The 8,680-nt window shown below is 37.7% G+C and overlaps 1 long non-coding RNA gene across 1 annotated transcript; it reads left to right on the top strand.

Moving 5' to 3' along the window:
- Nucleotides 1–892: 892 nt before the first annotated feature.
- On the top strand, nucleotides 893–2,441 carry LOC309361359. Its single transcript, XR_014164446.1, has 3 exons — nucleotides 893–1,079; nucleotides 1,614–1,724; nucleotides 2,194–2,441. It is a non-coding gene; the product is annotated as an uncharacterized lncRNA (long non-coding RNA).
- Nucleotides 2,442–8,680: the final 6,239 nt, after the last annotated feature.

Raw genomic sequence — 8,680 nt, 5'->3', positions numbered from 1 at the left:
GGGAGTCGGAGTCCCAAAGTTTACTGGCCCTGTTAGCAGAGGATCATGGGATTTGGAGTCCCCAAACTAACCTCCCATTAGCAGAGGATCATGGGAGTTGGAGTCCCGAAACCTCCAGCCCTGTTAGCTAAGGCTCATGGGAAATGTAGTCCCTTAACCCACTTGCTCTCTTAGCTAAGGATCATGGGAGTTGGAGTCCCAAAACCTCCAGCGCTGTTAGCTAAGGATCATGGGAGTTGGAGTCCCCAAAACCAAGCAGCTAACTAACTCCCATGATCCAGTGGGCTGGATGTTAGCTAAGAATCATGGGAGTTGGAGTCCCAAAAGCCCAATGGATCATGGGAGGTGGAGTCCCGAAAGCCCACTGGATCATGGGAATTGTAGTCCCAAAAGCCCAATGGATCATGGGAGTTGGAGTCCCAAAACCTCCAGCCCTGTTAGCTAAGCATCATGGGATTTGGAGTCCCTTAACCCACTTGCTCTCTTAGCTAAGGATCATGGGAGTTGGAGTCCCCAAACCCCACTGGATCATGGGAGGTGGAGTCCCCAAAGCCCACTGGATCATGGGAGTTTTAGTCCCAAAGCTTACTGGCCCTGTTAGCATCATGGGATTTGGAGTCCCCAAACTAACTTCCCATTAGCTAAGGATCATGGGAGTTGGAGTCCCCAAACCCTCTGGGCTTAGTAGCTAAGGATCATGGGAGTTGGAGTCCCCAAACCCCACTGGATCATGGGAGGTGGAGTCCCCAAAGCCCAATGGATCATGGGAATTGTAGTCCCCAAAGCCCGCTGGATCATGGGAGTTAGAGTCCCAAAAGCCCACTGGATCATGGGAGGTGGAGTCCCGAAAGCCCAATGGATCATGGGAGTTGTAGTCCCGAAACCTCCAGCCCTGTTAGCTAAGGCTCATGGGATTTGTAGTCCCTTAACCCACTTGCTCTCTTAGCTAAGGATCATGGGAGTTGGAGTCCCCAAACCCCACTGGCTCATGGGAGTTGGAGTTCCAAAAGCCCAATGGATCATGGGAATTGTAGTCCCAAAACCTCCAGCCCTGTTAGCTAAGGATCATGGGAGTTGGAGTCCCCAAAACCAAGCAGCTAACTAACTCCCATGATCCAGTGGGCTTTGGGACTACAACTCCCATGATCCAGTGGGCTGGATGTTAGCTAAGGAGCATGGGAGTTGGAGTCCCCAAAGCCCACTGGATCATGGGAGTTTTAGTCCCAAAGCTTACTGGCCCTGTTAGCATCATGGGATTTGGAGTCCCCAAACTAACTTCCCATTAGCTAAGGATCATGGGAGTTGGAGTCCCCAAACCCTCTGGGCTTAGTAGCTAAGGATCATGGGAGTTGGAGTCCCCAAAGCCCACTGGATCATGGGAGGTGGAGTCTCCAAAGCCCAATGGATCATGGGAATTGTAGTCCCCAAAGCCCACTGGATCATGGGAGGTGGAGTCCCAAAAGCCCACTGGATCATGGGAGGTGGAGTCCCGAAAGCCCAATGGATCATGGGAGTTGTAGTCCCGAAACCTCCAGCCCTGTTAGCTAAGGCTCATGGGATTTGTAGTCCCTTAACCCACTTGCTCTCTTAGCTAAGGATCATGGGAGTTGTAGTCCCCAAACCCCACTGGCTCATGGGAGTTGGAGTTCCAAAAGCCCAATGGATCATGGGAATTGTAGTCCCAAAACCTCCAGCCCTGTTAGCTAAGGATCATGGGAGTTGGAGTCCCCAAAACCAAGCAGCTAACTAACTCCCATGATCCAGTGGGCTGGATGTTAGCTAAGGAGCATGGGAGTTGGAGTCCCCAAAGCCCACTGGATCATGGGAGTTTTAGTCCCAAAGCTTACTGGCCCTGTTAGCATCATGGGATTTGGAGTCCCCAAACTAACTTCCCATTAGCTAAGGATCATGGGAGTTGGAGTCCCCAAACCCTCTGGGCTTAGTAGCTAAGGATCATGGGAGTTGGAGTCCCCAAACCCTCTGGGCTTAGTAGCTAAGGATCATGGGAGTTGGAGTCCCCAAACCCTCTGGGCTTAGTAGCTAAGGATCATGGGAGTTGAGTCCCCAAAGCCCACTGGATCATGGGAATTGTAGTCCCCAAAGCCCACTGGATCATGGGAGGTGGAGTCCCGAAAGCCCACTGGATCATGGGAGGTGGAGTCCCCAAACCCCACTGGATCATGGGAGGTGGAGTCCCAAAAGCCCACTGGATCATGGGAGGTGGAGTCCCAAAACATCCAGCCCTGTTAGCTAAGCATCATGGGAGTTGGAGTCCCCAAACCCCACTGGATCATGGGAATTGTAGTCCCGAAACATCCAGATTGTTACTATAGGGCAACAAAACGCGCCAAGGATGGGAAAATCCGGGGGAAATAGAGAAATAAAGAAGAATTTCGGGGAGAAAGGGGAATGAACCAAATTCCAGGGCGGATTATTCCCCGATTATTAATATTATTAATAATATTGGGAATGAACAATTATTCCCTGATTATTATTAATATTATTAATATTATAATTATTACTCGGTCCATCACTCTTAATCCATTTATTCTAGTTTGGGGGGGAAATTAAAATAATAATTTCGGGAAAATTGGGAATGAACTATGTTCCAGGGCAGGCAGATTATTCCCTAATAATAATAATAATAATAATAATAATAATAATAATGTCATTTATACCCATCTGGTCCCCTTATAAAATTCTATTATTATTAATAATAATAATAACATAATTATTATTATCCCATTCCGCTTTTCCGGGGCTCCAGTCTCTTCCTTCCAACAACCCAAATTTCTTATCCTGAAAAATAATATAAATAATAAAATCGCCGCCCCGAGTGCAAATTTTCTGTTCTTTCCCTGAAAAATAATAAGTAATAAAATCGCCGCCCCGAGTTCGAATTTCCTGTTCTTTCCCCCCGAAAAATAATAATAAAAATAATAAGTAATAAAATCGCTGCCTTGAGTGCGAATTTCTTGTTTTCCCCCGAAAAATAATGAAATAAGAAAAATAAAATCGCTGCCCCGAGTGGAAATTTCCTGTTATTTCCCCGAAAAATAATAAAATAATAAAAATAATAAAATCGCCGCCCCGAGTTCGAATTTCCGGTTCTTTCCCCTCAAAATAATTAAATGATTAAAATAATAAAATCGCCGCCCCGAGTGCGAATTTCCTGTTCTTCCCCCGAAAAATAATAAGAAAAATAAGAAAATTGCTGCCCCGAATTTCCTGTTCTTCCCCCGAAAAATAATAAGAAAATTGCTGCCCCGAATTTCCTGTTCTTCCCCCGAAAAATAATAATAAAAATATGAAAATTGCTGCCCTGAATTTCCTGTTCTTCCCCCGAAAAATAATAAGAAAAATAAGAAAATTGCTGCCCCGAATTTCCTGTTCTTCCCCCGAAAAATAATAAGAAAATTGCTGCCCCGAATTTCCTGTTCTTCCCCCGAAAAATAATAATAAAAATATGAAAATTGCTGCCCTGAATTTCCTGTTCTTCCCCCGAAAAATAATAAGAAAAATAAGAAAATTGCTGCCCCGAATTTCCTGTTCTTCCCCCGAAAAATAATAAGAAAATTGCTGCCCCGAATTTCCTGTTCTTCCCCCGAAAAATAATAAGAAAATTGCTGCCCCGAATTTCCTGTTCTTCCCCTGAAAAATAATAATAAAAATATGAAAATTGCTGCCCTGAATTTCCTGTTCTTCCCCCGAAAAATAATAAGAAAAATAAGAAAACTGCTGCCCCGAGTTTCCTGTTCTTCCCCCGAAAAATAAGAAAATAATAAAAATAAAAATAATAAAATCGCCGCCCCGAGTGCGAATTTCCTGTTCTTCCCCCGAAAAATAAGAAAATTGCTGCCCCGAATTTCCTGTTCTTCCCCCGAAAAACAATAAAATGATAAAAAAATAAAAAATATTAAGTAAGAAAAGGATAAAACCGCCGCCCCGGGTGCGAATCCTGCGGGATCTCCGAGGAAAGAAATGTCCGAGAAAAACCGGATTTAAATCAGAATATATACTGGGTGGGTGGGAGGGAAAGAGAGAGAAAGAATCCATATTTTTGAGCTGTTTTGTTTTTTTTTCTACTGTCTAAGGGATATTTTTCTGAAATTCCTCCTGAGTTTGGATCTTAATTTATACTTTGTAGCAACACACTATTTTTCTAATAATCTGAATGCCACGGGGTTGTCGTCGCGAAGGGAGGGTGGGGGAAAAGCCGAATATTGTACTGTATTTAAAGCATTAAAAAAAAAATGGGGGGAAACGTTATCTACTGTCACGCTTGCTGTGTGTGAATAAACCGAGACTCGAACTCGTCTCCCGTCCGTCATTTCGTCTCGTTTCTTGAATTTCTTACTGGTGCCAATCGGTAGAAGAAAGCATGCATTAATAATAATAATAATAATATTTATATATATATATATATAATTTATATATATATATATATATATATAATTTATATATATATATATATATAATTTATATATATATATAAAATTTATATATTAAAAAATCATATATATATAAATTATATATATAATATTTATGTTTTATATATATATATATATATATATAATTTATATATTAAAAAATCATATATATATAAATTATATATATATATTATATTTTATATATATATATATATTATATATATATAATATTTATTATATATATATATATATATATATATATATATATATATATATATATATATATATATATATATATATATATATTAAATTATTATTAATGCTATCTACTGTCACGCTTGCTGTGTGTGAATAAACCGAGACTCGAACTTGTCTCCCGTCCGTCATTTCGTCTCGTTTCTTGAATTTCTTACTGGTGCAAATCGGTAGAAGAAAGAATACATTAATAATAATAATAATAATAATAATAATAATAATAATAACATATATATAATAATATATATATATAATAATATATATAATAATATATATAATAATAATAATAATAACATATATATAAATTATATTATATATATATATATATAAAATATAATTTATATATTAAAAATATAATTTATATATACATATATAATTCATATATTTAAAAATTATATATATATAAACGAGACGACTGTGATTTCGTCTCGTTCCTTGAATTCTTACTGGTGCAAATCGGTAGAAAGAAAGAATGCATTAATAATAATAATATTATATATATGTATTATATATGTATATATATATATATATAAAATATAATTTATATATTAAAAATATAATTTATATATATATATAATTTATATATTTAAAAATTTATATATATATATATATATAATTTATATATAATTTATATTTATACTTTATATATATATATATACACAAAATTATATATATAATCTATATATATATAATTTATATATAATTTATATTTATATAATATATATATATATATATATATATATATATATATATATTATTATTAATGTTATCTACTGTCACGCTTGCTGTGTGTGAATAAACCGAGACTCGAACTCGTCTCCCGTCCGTGATTTCGTCTCGTTTCTTGAATTCTTACTGGTGCAAATCGGTAGAAGAAAGAATGCATTAATAATAATAATAATAATTATATATATATATATATATATATATATATAATTTATATATTAAAAAACATTATTATTATTATTAATGTTATCTACTGTCACGCTTGCTGTGTGTGAATAAACCGAGACTTAATATAATATAATATATTATATTATAATTATTCTGTTGGAAGACAAGTATTCACATCAAAATACAGGTAGATAAATACAGATATATCAATTGATAACAGATAGATCCATAATAATAATAATAATAATAATAATAATAATAATAATGATGAAAAAGATGGATAGATAGATGATAGAGATAGACAGACAGAAAGAAAGAAGAGAGAGAGAGAGAGAGAGAGAGAGAGAGAGAGAGAGAGAGAGAGAGAGATGAATGATAGAGACAAAGAAAGAAAGAAAGATGATAGATAGATAGAATGAGATAGAGAGATGATAGACAGACAGAAAGAAAGAAAGATCAGATAGATAGATAGATGATAGAGATAGAAAGAAAGAAAGAAAGAAAGGATATAGAGGTAGGTAGGTAGGTTGATAGATGATAGAGATACACAGATGAAAGGAGAGATAGATGATAGAGAGAGAGATAGAAAGAAAGAAAGAAAAAGATAGATGATAGATAGATAGATAGATAGATAGATGATAGAGACAGAAAGAAAGAAAGAAAGAAAGAAAGAAAGAAAGAAAGAAAGAAAGAAAGAGATGATAGATAGATAGATAAATAGATAGAAAGAAAGAAAGATGATAGATAGATAGAATGAGATAGAGAGATGATAGAGAAAGAAAGAAAGAAAGAGAAAGAAAGAAAGAAAGAAAGAAAGAAAGAAAGAAAGAAAGAAAGAAATGATAGATAGATAGATAGATAGATAAATAGATAGAAAGAAAGAAAGATGATAGATAGATAGAATGAGATAGAGAGATGATAGAGAAAGAAAGAAAGAAAGAGAAAGAAAGAAAGAAAGAAAGAAAGAAAGAAAGAAAGAGAAAGAAAGAGAAATATAGATAGATGGATAGATAGATAGATAGATAGATAGATAGATAGATAGATAATAGACAGATAGATGATAGAGACAAAGAAAGAAAGAAAGAAAGAAAGAAGAAAGAAAGAAAGAAAGAAAGAAAGAAAGAAAGAAAGAAAGCTGATAGATAGATAGATAGATAGATAGATAGATAGATAGATAGATAGAATGAGATAGAGAGATGATACAGACAGACAGACAGACAGACAGAAATAAATATAGATAGATAGATAGATAGATAGACAGACAGATAGATGATAGAGACAGACAAAGAAAGAAAGAAAGAAAGAAAGAAAGAAAGAAAGAAAGAAAGAAAGAAAGAAAGAAAGAAAGAAAGAAAGCTGATAGATAGATAGATAGATAGAATGAGATAGAGAGATGATACAGACAGACAGACAGACAGAAATAAATATAGATAGATAGATAGATAGACAGACAGATAGATGATAGAGACAAAGAAAGAAAGAAAGAAAGAAAGAAAGAAAGAAAGAAAAAGAAAGAAAGAAAGAAAGAAAGAAAGAAAGAAAGCTGATGATAGATAGATAGATAGATAAATAGAATGAGATAGAGAGAGAGATAGAGAGATGAGACAGACAGACAGACAGAAATAAATAAATATAGATAGATAGATAGATAGATAGATAAGAAATGTATTGAGAACTACATACAAAAATGCGGATTATGGGCATTTTGGTGGCTTTGCCAGAAAAAAAACAACACAATCTGGTTTTATCTGCTGATGGTCACATGGGGTCAACCCTGAGAAGGTCCTATGGGACTCCTGGCCTCAGGCCATCCATAATCTGGTCTTATTTGGACATCAATACATGGATCAGGTTAACCGTGAGAAGGTTCTTCAGGGCAACCATAACTTGGTCTTCTCTGCTGATGGTCACATGACATGGGGTCAATCTTGAGAAGGTCCTATGGGACTCCTGGCCTCAGGCCATCCATAATCTGGTCTGATCTGGAGATGGTCACATGTAGAAGGTCAACCAGGAGAAGGTTCTTCAGGGCAACCATAACTTGGTCTTCTCTGCTGATGGTCACATGACATGGGGTCAATCTTGAGAAGGTCCTATGGGACTCCTGGCCTCAGGCCATCCATAATCTGGTCTGATCTGGAGATGGTCACATGGTAGAAGGTCAACCAGGAGAAGGTTCTTCAGGGCAACCATAACTTGGTCTTCTCTGCTGATGGTCACATGACATGGGGTCAATCTTGAGAAGGTCCTATGGGACTCCTGGCCTCAGGCCATCCATAATCTGGTCTGATCTGGAGATGGTCACATGGTAGAAGGTCAACCAGGAGAAGGTTCTTCAAGGCAACCATAACTTGGTCTTCTCTGCTGATGGTCACATGACATGGGGTCAATCTTGAGAAGGTCCTATGGGACTCCTGGCCTCAGGCCATCCATAATCTGGTCTGATCTGGAGATGGTCACATGGTAGAAGGTCAACCAGGAGAAGGTTCTTCAGGGCAACCATAACTTGGTCTTCTCTGCTGATGGTCACATGACATGGGGTCAATCTTGAGAAGGTCCTATGGGACTCCTGGCCTCAGGCCATCCATAATCTGGTCTGATCTGGAGATGGTCACATGGTAGAAGGTCAACCAGGAGAAGGTTCTTCAGGGCAACCATAACTTGGTCTTCTCTGCTGATGGTCACATGACATGGGGTCAATCTTGAGAAGGTCCTATGGGACTCCTGGCCTCAGGCCATCCATAATCTGGGTCTGATCTGGAGATGGTCACATGGTAGAAGGTCAACCAGGAGAAGGTTCTTCAGGGCAACCATAACTTGGTCTTCTCTGCTGATGGTCACATGACATGGGGTCAATCTTGAGAAGGTCCTATGGGACTCCTGGCCTCAGGCCATCCATAATCTGGTCTGATCTGGAGATGGTCACATGGTAGAAGGTCAACCCGGAGAAGGTTCTTCAGGCAACCATAACCTGGTCTTATCTGGAGATGGTCACATGACATGGGGTCAATCTTGAGAAGGTCCTATGGGACTCCTGGCCTCAGGCCATCCATGAGATCCCTTTCTCCTCCCTCTTTCTCTCCCCCTGCTCTCCTCCCTCA

The sequence above is a fragment of the Podarcis melisellensis genome (assembly GCF_964234715.1).
Source record: "Podarcis melisellensis genome assembly, chromosome: Z".
In the NCBI taxonomy this organism is placed as follows: Eukaryota; Metazoa; Chordata; class Lepidosauria; order Squamata; family Lacertidae; genus Podarcis; species Podarcis melisellensis.
This window is presented reverse-complemented; position numbering and strand designations above follow the sequence as displayed.